This window comes from Loxodonta africana, chromosome 12 (assembly GCF_030014295.1).
Source record: "Loxodonta africana isolate mLoxAfr1 chromosome 12, mLoxAfr1.hap2, whole genome shotgun sequence".
Taxonomy (NCBI): domain Eukaryota; kingdom Metazoa; phylum Chordata; class Mammalia; order Proboscidea; family Elephantidae; genus Loxodonta; species Loxodonta africana.
Genome location: NC_087353.1, coordinates 27,907,954 through 27,925,504, shown reverse-complemented (window position 1 = coordinate 27,925,504; position 17,551 = coordinate 27,907,954).

The following is a 17,551-nucleotide window of genomic DNA, read 5'->3' as shown; positions in this document are numbered from 1 at the left end:
TGCGTCTCTCTCCCAGAGAACACTTGGCTTTCTCTGGCTTATTTCCAAACCCTTAGTCTGTCAAGATCCCAAAATCAAAAGGAGCAGAATCCAGGTCTGCTCTTAAGCATTGGGTTTTCTGATGAAGTGGGTTGAGATGAGGGCCTTCCTGGTGAGAGCTGACACTGACCTTAGTCTTCTACATCAGTGTCAGCCCACTCCTTGGCCCTGACCCTAGCACATGGTCAGATGCCTGACTTTCTGTATGTGCTCCATTGCCAGTGCGTGGTCTGCAATGGCAAATCTGGGCAGAAATTGTGCCTAAAATGGAAATTACCTGCAGTCAAGTGGAGTCAGGTAGGCAGGGCCAGCATCTATCCCCCATTTAAAACAGAGAACACTAGCTTTTCCCTTTCTCTGTTACAGAGACACTAATGGTAGAAAACCACACTGGAGAGAAACGATACATGAGATGTGCCATTTTGACCTATAACAGGAGCGTGATGAGTATGTTGGAGAACAAATTCCCTGAAAACACAGTAATCAAGTCATAGTTACATTTATAATTTATAATTTGAAAGGTCACTCTAGTTTGGGGACCTTAGGACCAGGAATGAATTAGATCAACTTGTATTGTTTCATAATTTAATGTTTTATATTTCAACTTAGGCTTTTGACTGGGGTCTTATTAGAGCTCCGCATCTGCTACGTAACTGAAGGAAGTAAAAAATGAGCTTAGGAATTATACTGCTCTGGCATTATATTGATCTGGTATATGTTAGATGGAAACCCTGGTGACGTAGTAAAGTGCTACAGCTGCTTACCAAAGGTCAGCAGTTCAAATCCACCAGGTGCCCCTTCGAAACTCTATGGGGCAGTTCTACTCTGTCCTATAGGGTTGCTATGAGCTGTAATCGACAGGACAGCAACGAGTTTGGTTTGGCTTGGTATACGTTAGATATTCAGTGCTTTGTACTATATCACAATGGCCCTTGTGGGAGCCCTCTAACATCCTATGAGGCAGGAATTGTGCCGCCCTCTCCAGTAGCCACAAAACATCAGTTAGAGTATCCACAAAACCAATGCACAGGTGCACCCTGAATTTGGTCCACGCTCAGCCTGGCAGCCCTCCTTTTGCCACTACATCATGGGGCAAGTAACACTGGCATACAGGATGATGCTGGTCTGAGAGTCCTGAGGCACCGGTGCCTTCCAAATACTGGAAACCCTTCAGACTGTGGCCTTCTTACCTCTCCTGCCACCATCTTTCTGCTTCCTCCCTCACTTTATGCATTCTGGATAAATGGAACCAATTTCAGTTTCCAGACTCATGCGTATCCTGCTCTTCTAGCTCCCTTTCTCTGCCAGTGTCTTTACCTCCTGCCCCTCCCCATGGCCCATTGCAGATCTTCTGTTCTCTGTCCTCATCCTACTCACCCTGCCTCAAGCCAGAACTCTTCCTTCTCTCTCTGCTCTCTTATCTTCTCTCTGTTTCTCTCTCCCCATTTGTTCTGGCTTCCCTTTTCTCTATGGGATAGCCACATGAGCTGGGGTCCCTCTGAGAACACCCAGTTAGAAGACACTCTACCAGGGCAAGAACCACTTCTGCCCCTTTGCCCTCTCAGGTATCCAGGTGTCTCTGCTCACTGGGAGGCTTCATCGAGGTTGTTCTCCCCTACTCTACCAGTTACCAGTTGTCATCAAGTCACCTGGGACTCATGGTGCCCCCATGTGTGTCAGAGTAGCACTGTGCTCCATTAGGTTTTCAATGGCTGACCTTTTGGACGTAGATCACCAGTCATTTCTTCCAAAGCACCTCTGGGTGGACTTGAACTTCCAACTTTCAGTTAACCATGGAGTGCGTTAACCATTTTCACTTCTTAGAGACTCCATCTGCTACTCTAAATAAAAAAAACCCAAACCCACTGCCGTCAAGTTGATTCCAACTCAGACCAGTCCCATAGGGTTTCCAAGGCTGTAAATCTCTATGAAAGCAGACTGCCACATCTTTCTCCCATAAAGCCACTGGTGGTTTTGAAGTGCTGACCTTTTGCTTAGCAGTCGTTTGCTTTAACCACTGTACCACCAGGGCTACCCACTTCTCTAAACCTGTTGCAGTCAAGTCGATCACAACTGGTAGCCTTAGAGGACAGACTAGAACTGCCCCATAGAGCTTCCAAGGATCAGCTGGTGGATTCCACCCGCCAACCTTTTTGTTAGCAGCCTCAGCTCTTAACCACTGTGCCACCAGCACTCCTTCCTCTCTAGGCAAGTTTAATCCTAATACATACATATTCAATTTTTCAAATCACAGCTGCTCAAGAGATTGCCCGTTTTTTCAAAAGAGAAGAACTGAGGCTACACAGAACCCCACTGTGCTGGGCGTCAGAAGCGATGGGTTATGAGGAAGTCACAGCAAGCACCCTGTGTAAGACTTTGGGTAAGTCACTTTCCCTTTCTGGGCTTCAGTTTCCGTGCTGAAAGAGAAGAAGGAGGTGAGACTAAAGGGTTACTCCACAACTCTTCTGGCTCTAACACTCTGGAATTCTGAGATTGGGGTGGGGGAACCACATTCCAGGGGAGTGACACAATTCCAAACAGAGAGATCAAAGGGGCTCAGCAGAGGGATGCCTGAACCAGGAGCTCAGGAGCTCACAGGCCTACCTCTGGGGGCCAGTAATAGCCACCAGCTCCTGCTGCCACCTTCCTCTCTTGAGGGCCCTGGGCTCTGGCTGAGCCAGCACTGCGGCCGAGAGCAACCGAGTCCTCCCAGACTCAGAGGGCAGCAGGTTGGAGGAGTGAGAGGGAAGAAAGATCACCAAGGGACTGTGACATCTGTGTTGAACTTTCTGTTAGACAGATGTAAAGTTTAAACATTTTAACAAAAAGCAGTCCACTCTGGGCTTTCTCGGCACCAGTGTGAGAACTACACTGTGCGGATACCTCTTAAAGTATTTGATGAGAGACTAAAAGGCTGACAGGCTAACACTTCACTTCCTTCCAATTAGGGGCCTTTAACATCAAAGGCCCAGGCCCCACTCAGCCGGGGCTTACTTGAATGAATTAGGGAAGAGAATGCGTCCAGGAGTTGCTTCGTTCTCTCCCTCACAGGGACGCGGTGCTCTACGGGCTTTAATAAGATGTTTGAGGTCAAAAGGGTCAGGTCTCTGACTGGGAGCACCGGGAAACTGCCAGAGTGTTTCAATATGTGTGGTGTTTGTCATGCAATCAGGCCCCGCCAAAGCCTCCCCTTGTGGGGCCCTGGCTTTCGGGGACCCTTCCGGAGAGCAAGTCCTCACTCAGGCAGGCAGAGGGGTCCTGGGTCCCACTCAAGTGGGTGTTTGAGAACTGGGTGCAGGAGGAGCCAAGGCCCTCCAGGAGCAGCTTCTTCCTGAAATCCAGGTGCCCGGGTGCTAGAAAAGCAATCATTTTAGGTACCCATCCCTTAGCTGGGGAGTTCTATTATGGAGGCACAGTGGCTGCTGGAGGGCAAGATGCTTCTACACCACTGAGCTGGCTCTTAGCTTCAGTCAGAGAGAGTGCAATTCCAGAAAGAGTCAAAGCCAGAAGAGAAAAGAAAGCATTGCTTTTGATTTTGTTTAACTTGAGGATTGCAAGAGCTTCGAATCTCCTGACAGCAATTCCTGCCAATAGGTTTTCAACTTCCACTTGCACATTCCAGTGTTGGGCCACTCACTACCTGGAAGGTCATATCCTTTCCCTGCGGAGCAGCTCCCGTGATTAGAAAGAGCGTCCTTCTGTTGGCTCAGAAGTTGCGTTCTTGTAATGCCCACTCTTCAAGCTTTGTCTTGCTTCGTGTAGCTGATGAAAAAGTAGGATCTCTGGAGCCAGACAGGCCTGGATTCAGAACCTGGCTCTATTGCTTACATGTCATAGGAACTTAAGCAAGTTACTTAACCTTTAAGCTTCCGGCTCCTCATTGGTGAAATGGGACTTACAGCATTGACTCTGGAGGATTAAAAACAACGTTTATAAAGCACCCATCGGAGAATCTAGTTTTTATGGGTTGAATTGTGTCCCCTAAAAAGGTATGTTGAAGTCTTAATATCCCTTTCCCCCACCTGTGAATGTGACATTATTTGAAAATAGGGTCTTTGCAGATGTAATTAGTTAACATGAGGTCAGACTGGAGTAGGGTGGGCCCTAATCCAATATGACTGGAGTCCTTAATAAAAGAGAAGAAGAGACAGAGGAGACACACACATGGAAGACACTGTGAAGAAGGAGGAAGGGCGTTGGTGTTATGCTGCCATAGAACCTTCTGAGACAGGCCCTGCCGACACCCTGAATTCAGACTTCTAGCCTCCAGAATTGTGAGACAATAAATTTCTGTCATTTTAAGCCACTAGCTCTATGGTAATTTCTTATGGCAGCCACAGAAAATGGATATCCTAGCACATAATAGATACTTAATGAGAGGTACTGATTATTATCTATCATCTTTTATAAACAAAGTCCCTGGGTGATACAAACAGTTAACTCAGCTGCTAACTGAAAGGTTGGACTTTCGAGTCTACCCAGAGGTGTCTCAAAAGAAAGAGCGAGAGATCTACTTCCAAAAAACCAACCATTGAAAACGCTATGGAGCAGTTCTACTCTGGCACACGTGGGGTCACCATGAGTTGGAACCGACATGACGGCAACGGTTTTTTGTTTGTTTTTTTATGAACAACCTCTCACCCATAGCCTTCACCACCATCCTTTCTTCATTCGTCACAAGATGAGAAGGAGTGCCTGGTGGGATCCAAGAAGAGAGAGGCCCCTGGGGGAAGAGCGATAAAGGCAACTTCCTAGAGTAAGGGGCGATTGACCTGGTTCCAGAAAGTTCAGGTGAAGTCTGGTAAAATGATGAAGGACATAGTAGGGAGAAGAAAAACAGCAATACAGATGAGGCTTCAGAAATGCATGAGAGACATTGAGGGGACAGTGGAATAGGACTGTTTGTCAAACACGTTGGGTATGGGAAGGAGAGAAAGCGGGAATCTAGATCTGGGCTTCTCTTGAGTGCTGTGATAACTCAGGTCGTGGTACCTACCCTACCCCAGCTAAGCAGGGCTTTTGCCTTATGCATATGATCACTTTTAATCCTTACAACAAAGAAAAGAAATAAGTATTGTTATCCCCATTTTATAGATGTGCATATCAAGACTAAAGAGTATGTATTGTCTAAGTGACTTGTCTAAGATCTCAGCAAGTAGTAGAGCTCACTAGTAGCTAGGTTACCTAACATCGAATCCAGATTCATGAAATGATTCATTGTCTTGTTAAAGACACAAAATTATTAAAAACAGATAATATAATGGAGAGCTCAGATTGGGCTTGACTAGTCAGAGCTTCCTGGAAGAGGTGGCCTCACTTTCGGTCATTTCTACATTTGATTCTCACAGCTTTTAAAATTCTGTTACTAAGCCACTAATCATCCAGTTCTAAGGAGAAATAACCAGTAACTGGGTAAGAGTCTGGATTTAGCCTTTATGAATATTTAAAGGATAAGCAAAACACAAAAATTATGTTGGGTGAGCGTAGAATGACGGTGGTGGTATTGTGGCAGAGAAAAGATATGCTTGTAGGGTAACATTCACTAGGCAACTTTTATTTGCCAGGAGCTTTAAAAAAAAAAAAAAAAAGCTCTCTGTGTTCATCTTCACCCAACCTTGTGTCACAGGCATTTTTAATCTCCATTTTTCAGATGAGAAAACCAAGCTGATAGAAGTTAAGCAACCTACCAAAGTCAAGCCTTTAGTCTAAGAATTAAGGAGTGAATCCTGCAGTCTCCCTGGCTCCAAATCATAGACCCTTTCCACTCCATTTATTTTATTTCTGAACTAAAAAATGGTACTTTGTCTAGGATCACGAATACGCAGATCCTGTCTCTGATGGCCTCAAAGCCTCAAAGTCACATATACGATAAGGCAGAGTTAATGTCACTTGTGTTAATACCTTCCGAAGCAGAAACTGAGGGCTCAGCACCAGGCTAATCAGCCATCCCCATTTCTTATTTATGCTCTGAGTGAAAAGATCCTGAGGACTTCTCTAAGAACCCTGCTGTAATTTTCCATTAATTAGCTGGATCATTATTTTTAGGGCCCCCATCAATATTTCCCTGTGGCAAAGTCAGCTTTAACCCACAGACATTTACATACACATTGCAGTGCATCCCAACATCTCAGACACTTTCACCAGAAGGGGCTACTGTGATCGTTTTGCTCAGTCTCCTTTTGTAGCAGCAAGGAAAGACAACTCAACAAGCTGCTGGAGCACGCACTATGTCCAGGACTCCTGGGTCCACGGAGGAGGCAGACCCTGCATAGGCTGATACTCAGTCCTCAGAGACCTGGAGCTCTAATTGAAGAGGCAATTAATGAGCAGAACAAAGCTGGAAACAGAGTAGTATATGTATTGAATGTTTTTCTGCCTTGTGACATACAGTTACTGGTAGTTTTCAGTATCCCATGAACTCGTGTGTCATGGATTGAATCGTGTCTCTCCAAAAATACTTGTCAACTTGATTAGGCCGTGATTCCCGGTATTGTGTGGTTGTTCTCCGTTTTGTGATTGTAATTTTTGGTTGAGAGGATTAGGGTGGGAAGTAATACCACCCTTACTGAGGTCACCTCCCTGATCCAAGGAGGTAAAGGAAGTTTCCCCGGGGTGTGCCCTGTACCACCTTTTATCTCTCAAGAGGTAAAAGGAAAGGGAAGTAAGCAGAGAGTTGGGGACTTCATACCACCAAGAAGCAGCACCAGGAGCAGAACACATCCTTTGGACATGGGGTCCCTGCGCCTGAGAAGCTCCTTGACCAGGGAAGACTGAGGACGAGGACTTTCCTCCAGAGCCGACAGAGGGAGAAAGCCTTCCCCTGGAGCTGATGCCCTGAATTTGAACTTGTAACCTACTAGACTGTGAGAAAATAAATATCTCTTTGTGATATTTCTGTTATGGTAGCACTAGTGACTAAGAAAGACACCATGACTGTTCAAATAAGTTAGAGCCTCCTTCTCTAAGAACTCAGTAGAATGGAACAATCTGACACCAATGGGGGTTGGGGGTGTTGATTCCATTGTTCTATTCAGTCAGCATAAGGTGTTGTAATGCTATTATCACATCAGTAAGTATTAAGGTGTGCTCAGCTGACCTTTTTCTTTTTCAGATCTTCACAGCAACATCCATCAATCTGGACCTGGTATTCTCCATAGCATGAATATATTAAACCAAACCAGTTGCCACTGAGTTGATTCTGTCTCATAGCGACCTTATAGGATAGAGTAGAACTGCCCAACCTGTATCCAAGGAGTGCCTGGTGGCTTTGAGTTGCCTACCTTTTGGTTAGCAGCCAAATTCTTAACCACCATGCCACCAGAGCTCCATGAATATGCTGTTGTTGTTGTTAGGTGCCACTGAGTCGGTTCTGACTCATAGTGACCCTATGCACAACAGAACGAAACACTGCCCGGTCCTGGGCCATCCTTGCAATCATTGTTACGCTTTAGCTCATTGTTGCAGCCACTGTGTCAACCCACCTTGTTGAGGGTCTTCCTCTTCTCTGCTGACCCTGTACTCTGCCAAGCATGATGTCCTTCTCCAGGGACTGATCCCTCCTGACAACATGTCCAAAGTATGTAAGATGCAGTTTCACCATCCTTGCCTCTAAGGAGCGTTCTGGTCCCACTTCTTCCAAGACAGATTTGTTTGTTCTTTTGGCAGTCCATGGTATATTCAATATTCATCGCCAACACCACAACTCAAAAGCGCCAACTCGTCTTCTGTCTTCCTTATTCATTGTCCAGCTTTCACATGCATATGGTGCAATTGAAAATACCATGACTTGGGTCAGGCGCACCTTAGTCTTCAGGGTGACATCTTTGCTCTTCAGGTCCTTTTCACTTTCAGCAAGCAAGGTTGTGTCCTCTGCATAACACAAGTTGTTAATGAGTCTTCCTCCAATCCTGATGCCCCGTTCTTCTTCATATAGTCCAGCTTCTCGGATTATTTGTTCAGCATACAGATTAAATAGGTATGGTGAAAGAATATAACCCTGACGCACACCTTTCCTGACTTTAAACCAATCAGTATCCCCTTGCTCTGTCTGGACAACCGCCTCTTGATCTATGTAAAGGTTCCTCACGAGCACAATTAAGTGTTCTGGAATTCTCATTCTTCGCAATGTTACCCATAGTTTGTTATGATCCACACAGTTGAATGCCTTTGCATAGTCAATAAAACAAAGGTAAACATCCTTCTGGTAGTCTCTGCTTTCAGCCAGGATCCATCTGGCATCAGCAATGATATCCCTGGTTCCATGCCCTCTTCTGAAACTGGCCTGAATTTCTGGCAATTCCCTGTTGACATACTGCTGCAGCCGTTTTTGAACAATCTTCGGCAAAATTTTGCTTGCATGTGATGTTGATGACATTGTTCTATAATTTCCACATTCGGTTGGATCACCTTTCTTGGGAATAGGCATAAATATGGATCTCTTCCAATCAGTTGGCCAGGAAGCTGTCTTCCATATTTCTTGGCATAGACGAGTGAGCACCTCCAGCACTGCATCTGTTTGTTGAAACATCTCAATTGGTATTCCATCAATTCTTGGAGCCTTGTTTTTCACCAATGCCTTCAGAGCAGCTTGGACTTCTTCCTTCAGTACCATCGGTTCCTGGTCATATGCCACCTCTTGAAATGGTTGAATATCAACTAATTCTTTTTGGTATAATGACTCTGTGTATTCCTTCCATCTTCTTTTGATGCTTCCTGTGTCGTTTAATATTTTCCCCATGGAATCCTTCACTATTGCAACTCGAGGCTTGAATTTTTTCTTCAGTTCTTTCAGCTTGAGAAATGCTGAGTGTATTCTTCCTTTTGGTTTTCCATCTCCAGCTCTTTGCACATGTCATTATAATACTTTATTTTGTCTTCTCGAGAGGCCGTTTGAAATCTTCCGTTCAGTTCCTTTACTTCATCAATTCTTCCTTTTGCTTTAGCTGCTTGACACTAAGAGCAAGTTTCAGAGTCTCTTCTGACATCCATCTTGGTCTTTCTTTCTTTCCTGTCTTTTCAGTGACCTCTTGTTTTCTTCATGGATGATGTCCTTGATGTCATTCCACAACTCATCTGGTCTCCGGTCACTAGTGTTCAATGCATCAAATCTGTTCTTTAGATGGTCTCTAAATTCAGGTGTGATATACTCAAGGTCATATTTTGGCTCTTGTGGACTTGCTCTGATTTTCTTCAGTTTCAGCTTGAACTTGCATATGAGCAATTGATAGTCTGTCCCATAGTCAGCCCCTGGCCTTGTTCTGACTGATGATATTCAGCTTTTCCATTGTCTCTTTCCACAGATGTAGTCAATTTGATTTCTGTGCATTCTATCTGGCGAGATCTATGTGTACAGTCACCGTTTATGTTGGTGAAAGAAGGTATTTGCAATGAAGTCCTTGGTCTTGTAAAATTCTATCGTTCGATCTCTGGCATTGTTTCTATCACCAAAGCCATATTTTCCAACTACTGATCCTTCTTCTTTGTTTCCAACTTTCACATTCCAATCACCAGGAATTATCAATGCATCTTGATTGCATGTTCGATCAGTTTCAGACTGCAGCAGCCCTAGTGGTTGGTGTGTAAATTTGAATAATTAATTAATTAACTGGTCTTCCTTGTAGGCGTATGGATATTACCCTATCACTGACAGCATTGTACTTCAGGATAGATCTTGAGACATTCTTTTTGACGATGAATGCAACACCATTCCTCTTCGAGTTGTCATTCCCAGCATAGTAGACTATATGATTGTCCAATTCAAAATGGCCAATACCAGTCCATTTCAGCCCACTAATGCCGAGGATATTGATGTTTATGTGTTCCATTTCATTTTTTACAATTTCCAATTTTCCTAGATTCACACTTCGTACATTCCAGGTTCCGATTATTAGTGGATGCTTGCAGCTCTTTCTTCTCATTGTGAGTCATACCCCATCAGCAAATGAACGTCCCGAAAGCTTTACTCTATCCACGTCATTAAGGTTGACTCTACTTTGAGGAGGCAGCTCTTCCCCAGTCATCTTTTGAGTGCCTTCCAACCTGGGGAGGAGGGGGGCTCATCTTCCAGCACTATATCAGACAATGTTCCACTGCTATTCCTAAGGTTTTCACTGGCTAATGCTTTTCAGAAGTAGACTGCCGGGTCCTTCTTCCTAGTCTGTCTTAATCTGGAAGCTCAGCTGAAACCTGTCCTCCATGGGTGACCCTCCTGGTATCTGAATACCAGTGGCATAGCTTCCAGCATCACAGCAACACACAAGCCCCCACAGTACGACAAACTGACAGACACATGGGGGATCACAAATTCGTAAGATATGATAAGAATATTGCAAAGTCACAAGGAGAAAAAAAAAAAAGCAGTTTCTGTATAAATTATGTATGTCATTATAGATAACATCGTTAATATATAGTAGTGTTAGAGACTCCCTGAGTGGTGCAAATGGTTAACCACCCAATTACTAACCAAAAGGCTGGCAGTTCAAATCCACTCATACCTTGGAAGAAACACCTGGTGATCTGCTTCCAAAAGGTAGCAGCCATTGAAAACCTATGGAGCACAGTTCTACTCTGACATTGTTGGGCTGCTGTGAGTTGGAATCAGCTCCACAACAACTGGTTTGGTTTGATTTTATATACATTATTATGATGAACCCCAGAATCTATCAAAAAAAAGTTGGAGAAGGGAACTGTTTGTATTTGGTAGTTGATTATGTGGTGGGCACACAGAGACTTGGCATTTGTTTTTGTTTTTTTTTTTTCATGGAGGAGTTGGGCCCTGAAGGTGAAGCAGGGTTAGCCAGGCCTGAGGAAGAGAGAAGGGGGGGGGGGCTTTTAAAATAGCAGAAGGAATGAGTGGCATGTGGGACAATGAGGCCTGGCCAAAGGGCTCAGGAACGGGAGTGTCTAGACAGAAAAACTGGGGCCAAAAGGTGACCAGTCCCTCAGAGTCAGGCAGCAGAGGTGGCAACCTGTCTTCTAGGAGCTGTCTAGTAGTGCCTGATGGAAGTGATTTAATAAAAATCCTCGCTCCATCAGGAGACCATAGAAACCCTTGAATCTAGCCAAAGCACTGCTTCTGTTGGACCCCAATATGTCTCAGATACTGCCACCCAGGCCTGTACTCACTGCTTCTCCTGCCTGTGATGGCTCTCCCCTTTAAGCTTACCCAAAGCCCAATCATCTTTCAAAGGCTGGTTCAAACCATTCTCTCTCCATGTGCCTTATGCGATTCCCTTCACCTCCCCAAGCCTCTACTTCTTCATCTGTAAAATGGAAGGTATGGTCTTCGTCTTTCTTCTGTTATAGCACTGAGCCTGAGGGAAATGACTCACACACTGGAAGGTGCTATGGGAAGGGAGTAGAGGGTTGAAGAAAGAGTGTGGCCTTTTTACACCCAGAAAGAACTAGACTCGAATCCCAGCCTTACCTCTTCTCCGGGCGGCCCTGGGACTGTTAAAAGGCCTTGCTGAGCCTCACTTTCATCATTTGACAAATGCGGCCATGATGCCAACCTCCAAGAGCTATGTGAAGATTAGATAAAATAGGTGATGGGACTTAGCGTGATTCCAGACATGTCAGAGGTACCATTTCTCCCTGTTACTGTCATTATTGTTTTTTCTTCCCCTTCCTTTCGTTTACTGAGAACTGAGTGAAGCCCTGTCTCCATTTCTCACTGGCCCAGATGGTGATCACATTGTTTTACAGATTACAGAGCTGGTTCTCTGGAGAGCAGCAGCTCCCAGTTTTCCCAAACTCTGGGTGCTGACAAATGATTCACTGGGATGTTGAGCTAATTACAAGATGTTGCTAGTCTCCCTGTTCCCCTCAGCATGCCCCCAACCCGTGTAGACGTGCTGGCCTCTATGGCAACCATCAGAACGGCAAGCTCATAAAGCAGGCTCATCTTCCAGGGAGCAGGGCAGCCCCAGGAGCCATATTGCAAATGTTTGACCCCTGGGTACCTCCAGGTCACAGGGATTTATTAGTTGGAATCTGCAGTTCAGCAGATGACATTTTAAAAGGCGTTTTATTGCTTCATGATCTGTGTACATTGCAGGGTAATTCTAAGGCCTTTGTGTCTGCAGTGACTGTCCAAGCTGCAATGGCTCCCACTGAGTTGCAGCACTGCCTGCCCAGCAGAGGAAATCCAGGTATAGGCAACCCCACCCCAATCCTGAGTCCCAGTGTCCAAAATCCCAGGTTAACCTACCATCTCAAGCTCTGATCGAACGCCCAGCCAGCAAGAAGATATTCCTGCAACGAACCCAAAAGGAAGGAGGTTCTAATCCAATTGCCCTAAAAGTCACGTAGGGGAAACTGTGCTGTGCATATCGGGAAACTGAGGTTCAGAGAGTTGAGGGGATTTAATCAAAATCAGACAGTTTGTACAGAATAAAGTTAAGACTGGGACCCATGGATACCTACCATCATTCCACCTCACCAGCTACATCTGCAAAATGTGTCTAATTGCCTTAAGAGCAATTATCCATAGCGCATACCTTGAATACCTTGAAGAGTCAGTCCTGGTTTAGCATCACCAATGATCCTGCTCAGAGAGTGGCCTAGAGATCAGGTTACTAGGGAAACTCAAAGAGGCCACTGGAAGATACCACGTGCGAGGTATCTCTCTCAGTGCTTGGTGCAGCCTGGGTGTTCTGTGGCCTCTCAAAGAAACTTGGCACATAGCACCTGGCAGCTGAGTGTATCTGCTGACCAAGCAGTAGCTCCCTCTGCCCATTCCTTTGGATTATTTCTGCTGTTCCTTTCAAAGTGAGCTCAGGACCTCCTCCTCTAGAACACACTGTCTGACTTAGAGGTTTCCCTGCAGCCTTTCAGTTTTCCCTTGATTGTAACACCCATCACCATGTGTTATAGTTGTCTGTATAATCTTCTGATCCTGCACTTAAACTACGAACTTCTTATTCACATAGATCAAGAATGAATCACTCCTGTCTCCCCAGCACCTGACCTGTTCCTGGCTCATAGTAGATGCTCATTATATGTTGATTTTATTGAATTGAGCTTCAAATTTGTCACCCTGGGGAGGAGGGAGATGTCTCTTCCTTTCAGCTTTCGTTTGGCGATTAATAGAAGTATTAAAGAATAACGCTTCCAACCCTGAGACATGCATTATGGCATGGATCCAATTCCTGCAAGACTCAGCCCTTGCTTGATCTGAGATTGATGGTAAAAGTCACACACATACATACACACAATTCTAAGTTGTCAAACACCAGCCTCCTTGGGAACAGAGCCATGTGAATTACTTTATTGGTTTCTCATTCAAGACCGATGAAACACATAGCTCAGCCCACAGTGGCAAAGATCTTCACCCCAGACTTCCAGGTGTTTCTTTTCCCTTGAGCCAACTCAATCTTGGTTTAGTTCAACAGACCATGAGTGTCTGTTCTGGAACAGTCACTGAATGAGACTACAAAAATGAATAAGGTATAGTGTCTACCCTCAGACGTCCATCAATCTACCAGAGGAGAAGAATGAGAAATCAGATCATGATGGGTGTAAAACAACGTGTGCTGTGTAGCGGGAGGCCCACAAATGTATGGGAGGACAGAAGTGGGGCCTGAACCGAGCTGGGATGGTCATCACCCATGGAGGTGATGCCTGAGCTGTGTAGAACATAAGTAGGAGCAGTTGTGTGAAGAAGAACGTAGGCAGAGTATACAGCATGAGGAAAAGTAAGGAGGTGAGAAAAGGCTTGTGTGTACAAGGAACTTCATGTTGTTCAATGTTACTGTGACAAAGAGTTTAAGTAGAAGACCAGCAGAGTTGAAAAACAGGCAGAGACCTTATCTTAGAGAGTTTCGTATGCCAACCTAGGAGGATTTAACTCTATCCTATAGGCAACAAGATTACAAGAGGATGGAAAACTTGGCGATAAATATTGCTGAGAGTTGTACAACATGATTGATGTAATTGGTCTCACTGTAGTGTACATGTGAAAAACGTTGTGATATCTATATTTTTACAACAAAAAAGTAAATAAATATGGGAGTAAAACACATGTGTATTAGGAAGATTGTTTTGGTGACCATGTAAAGGATGAATTGAAGTTAGAGCTGGTGGAGGAAGAGAGGTCATTTAGAAGACTATTCTGATAGTCCAGAGGGAAGATGACGGGGTTTTAACTGAGGGAAGTAGAGATAAGATGGAGAGAAAAAGAAGTGTCTCAGTTATCCACTGCTGCTATGACACAAATACCACAAGTGGATAGCTTTAACAAACAGAAATTTATTTTCTCACAGTTTAGTGGGCTAGAAGTCTGAATTCAGGGTATCAGCTATAGGAGAAAGATTTCTCTCTCTAGGTTCTAGGAGAAGGTCCTTGTCTCTTTTCAGCTTCTGTTCCTCAGTTCCTTGGCAATTTTCCTGTGGCTTGGCATCTATCCTCCCCCATCTCAGCTTTCTTCTCTGTGCCTAATCTGCTCATTTTATATCTCAAAGGTGATTGGCGTAAGACACACTCTACACTGATATGGCTTCATTAGCATAATGAAGAAAACCTTATTCCCAAATGGGGTTACATCCACAAATATAGGGGTTAGGATTTACAATACGTATTTTTGGGGGACACAATTCAATCCATAGCAGTAAGGTTCAGGAGACATTCAGGGGATGTAGCACAATCAGACTTTGGTGCACAACTAGATATGCAAAATCTAGGCTTTCTTCTCTCTAAAATTGCCACTTTAGGGCCATAGGCTCCTCCGGATCTGTAGGGCATTGGAGGCCTGTAGGTGGGTACCTGGGGTTAGCAGAGACCAGCTGGAAACATGTCAGGTGGAACCATAGCCCTGTCCCTTGGATTGATTTGAGCAGAATACAGGGTATCAAGAATCAAGAGAAAGCAACCAACATCTTAAGAGAAGAACTGAGAATCATGAAGACCACATGTGCTTGCCTGTCAGTTACTGACTGTATAACTCCCTGGCTCTCCAAAGGTGCACTGTGGTTACAGGCTTGGCAGGATTCATTTAATTGGTAGCCTTTGAAATGTTTTTGCTCCCCAATCTTCATAAAAAGGAAACGAGGGCTGTGGTGGGTGGATGAGGTGTTGAGCTGTTCTGGCTACAAGGAAAGAGACCAGGCCTTTGATGAGACCTGTAAATAATCAGGAACACATGTCCACGGTTCCCTGCCAACCCACATAGCACTCTGGAAATGCTTGGGGAGGCAGTAAGGAAAGGCAAGGGAGAAGAGGCATTGGCAGGTAGCTAACTGGATAACTCGCCAATGCTAGTGATGATTTTGAAGACTGGTTTAGGACAGTGTGATGGGAAAGCGTTTGCCCTTGAATTTGGGGGAAGGACAACATAGAGGGCCAGCCCTACTGACTAGCTAGCTGTTGGGCCCTGTGCAAAACCTTGCCTTTCTCTAGAACTGTTCACTCATCTACTTAAATGAGGACCAGAAAGCCCACTTACTTCACAGGTTTTAATGATAATCCGGTGAGTGCCAGTTTATAGTGGTTAAGGAAAAGCATAAGCTTGGGGGTGAGGTGGTCAGACTGCCTCGGTTCAAACCCCGGCTCACCACTTATGAGCAGTGTTACACTGGGCAAGTCACCTCATCTCTCCAAGCCTGTGTCCTTCTGAAAACTGGGGTCACATTAGCACCCACATCACAGGATGGATATGAGGATTAAATAAGGTCACGTGTGTTTATTTCAGCACCTAGAAAGCACTCATTACATGGGAACATGCTCGTGATATGCAAGAGCTGAGCCCTGTCTATGAAGAGGGAGGAGGCTTATTGAGCTTCTAGCACTGATGGAACCAAGGAGGAAATTCCACCTCCCATTCAAGGTCAAATATATGTACCATTTTTGTCATTCATTTAATAAATTGACATGGATCTGAGCCCCAGCTCCACCACTTATTATTCCCTTTTTACAGGCAAGACAAGAGGTAGAAAGAGATGAAGGGACTTGCCTCAGGCCACACTTGCTAGGATGTGAACCCCAGGTAATGCCTCCAGGGCCCATGCTCTCAACTGCTATGTTGCATACCTGTTCCAAAAACAGGGGCCACAGCGTCCTGTACTGGGGAGCACAGAATTCTCATTCCAATGGGACTGGCATTTGTTGAGGGCCTTCTGTGTGCCAGGCAGGTGCCAGGCATTTCACATAACCTCACAGCATCCCTGTGACAATCACGTGGGCTGGGGTTTATTGTCCCTATCTTGCAGATTGCATAACCGCTCCAGAGAGGCCACTCAGCTGCTTCTTCAAGGCCATGATTTGAACCAGAGTCTACCAGACAATAAAGGTGAAGCTCTTTTCCTACCCTCACCATGTTCCTGCCATTGGGAAAGGATAAAGTGGCAGAACGAAACCGATGCTCACAGTCACTTACATTTTTGTTTAAGGCACTTTCACAGACTTCTGTCTTCTCATAACGACTCCCCAAAGTCGGTATCATCATTCCGGTTATACATGAGGGAACTGAGAATAGTACATATTAAGCAACTTCCCCAAGGTCACAAAGCAAGCCTGCAGCGCCTAGCTCATCATCTTTCAGTCAGAAAACGCAGAAGGAGTGGTGCCTAACTCGCGGATCATTGCAAAAACTAAGGCATTTTCTGGGTCATATCTCGGACAACCAGCCCTCATTAGAGAATTTTGGGAAGTGCCTCAGGAGGGGCAGGCCACGCGCCCTGTCCACTAGGAGCTGCACAGGGGGCCCCTACCTATGGGCTGGCAGCATCAGATGCTGCTTTAATTAGATCGCCATGGTAACGAGCTACTGGAGAACAATAGACAGTTGTATACTTGTGAAAATCATCAGCCTTAGACAAGGCCCCGCTAAACTGTAATTATGCTGGAGTGGAAGCAGATCTTCATTTGTGGGAAAGAGAGAAACTGGCATCCTTGACTTTTTGCCTTCGGATGTTACTCAAACATCAGGGTTTGGGATCCCAAGCAGGCTTATTGTTTGAATTTACATTTTGAGAGTGTTAAACCCCCATATAAAGATGGTGATCCTTACATCCTGGGCTTTGAGTTGTGTGTTCCTGGAGGGGACCTGGGAATAAGGTGAGAAAGGTAATAGTAATGTTATCGGTGGGATTTCTTGAGTACGTATGCGCCGGCTGTTTTATCTGACTCCCCCGTCATCACTGTGTGCCTCTGCAGTGGGTGCCTCAGCCGTATTTTACAAGGAGGAACCAGCCGAATGTCCTGCACTGTGCTGCAAGTACCTAGTGACCAGTGGAGGCTTGAACCCTTGTCTGTTTGGCTCTGAGGCCTGAGTGCTTTGCACTGCACCAGGAGAGCCACTCAAGGACAAAAGAAGACATCCCAGTTCAGCTGCACTTCTGAGAAGCCCGGGGTCTGAGTCCTCTTTTTGATGAAATGTGAGGATTTTCTTTTAATCCGGTTAGTTTTGCTAGTCTGATAAGATTCAGTTCACCCCGGCCATCAGAGTCCCCCAGACCCATAAATAACAGAAAGATCATTTAAAAATAAATTACCTACTGAAAGCAGGGAAAGCGCACCC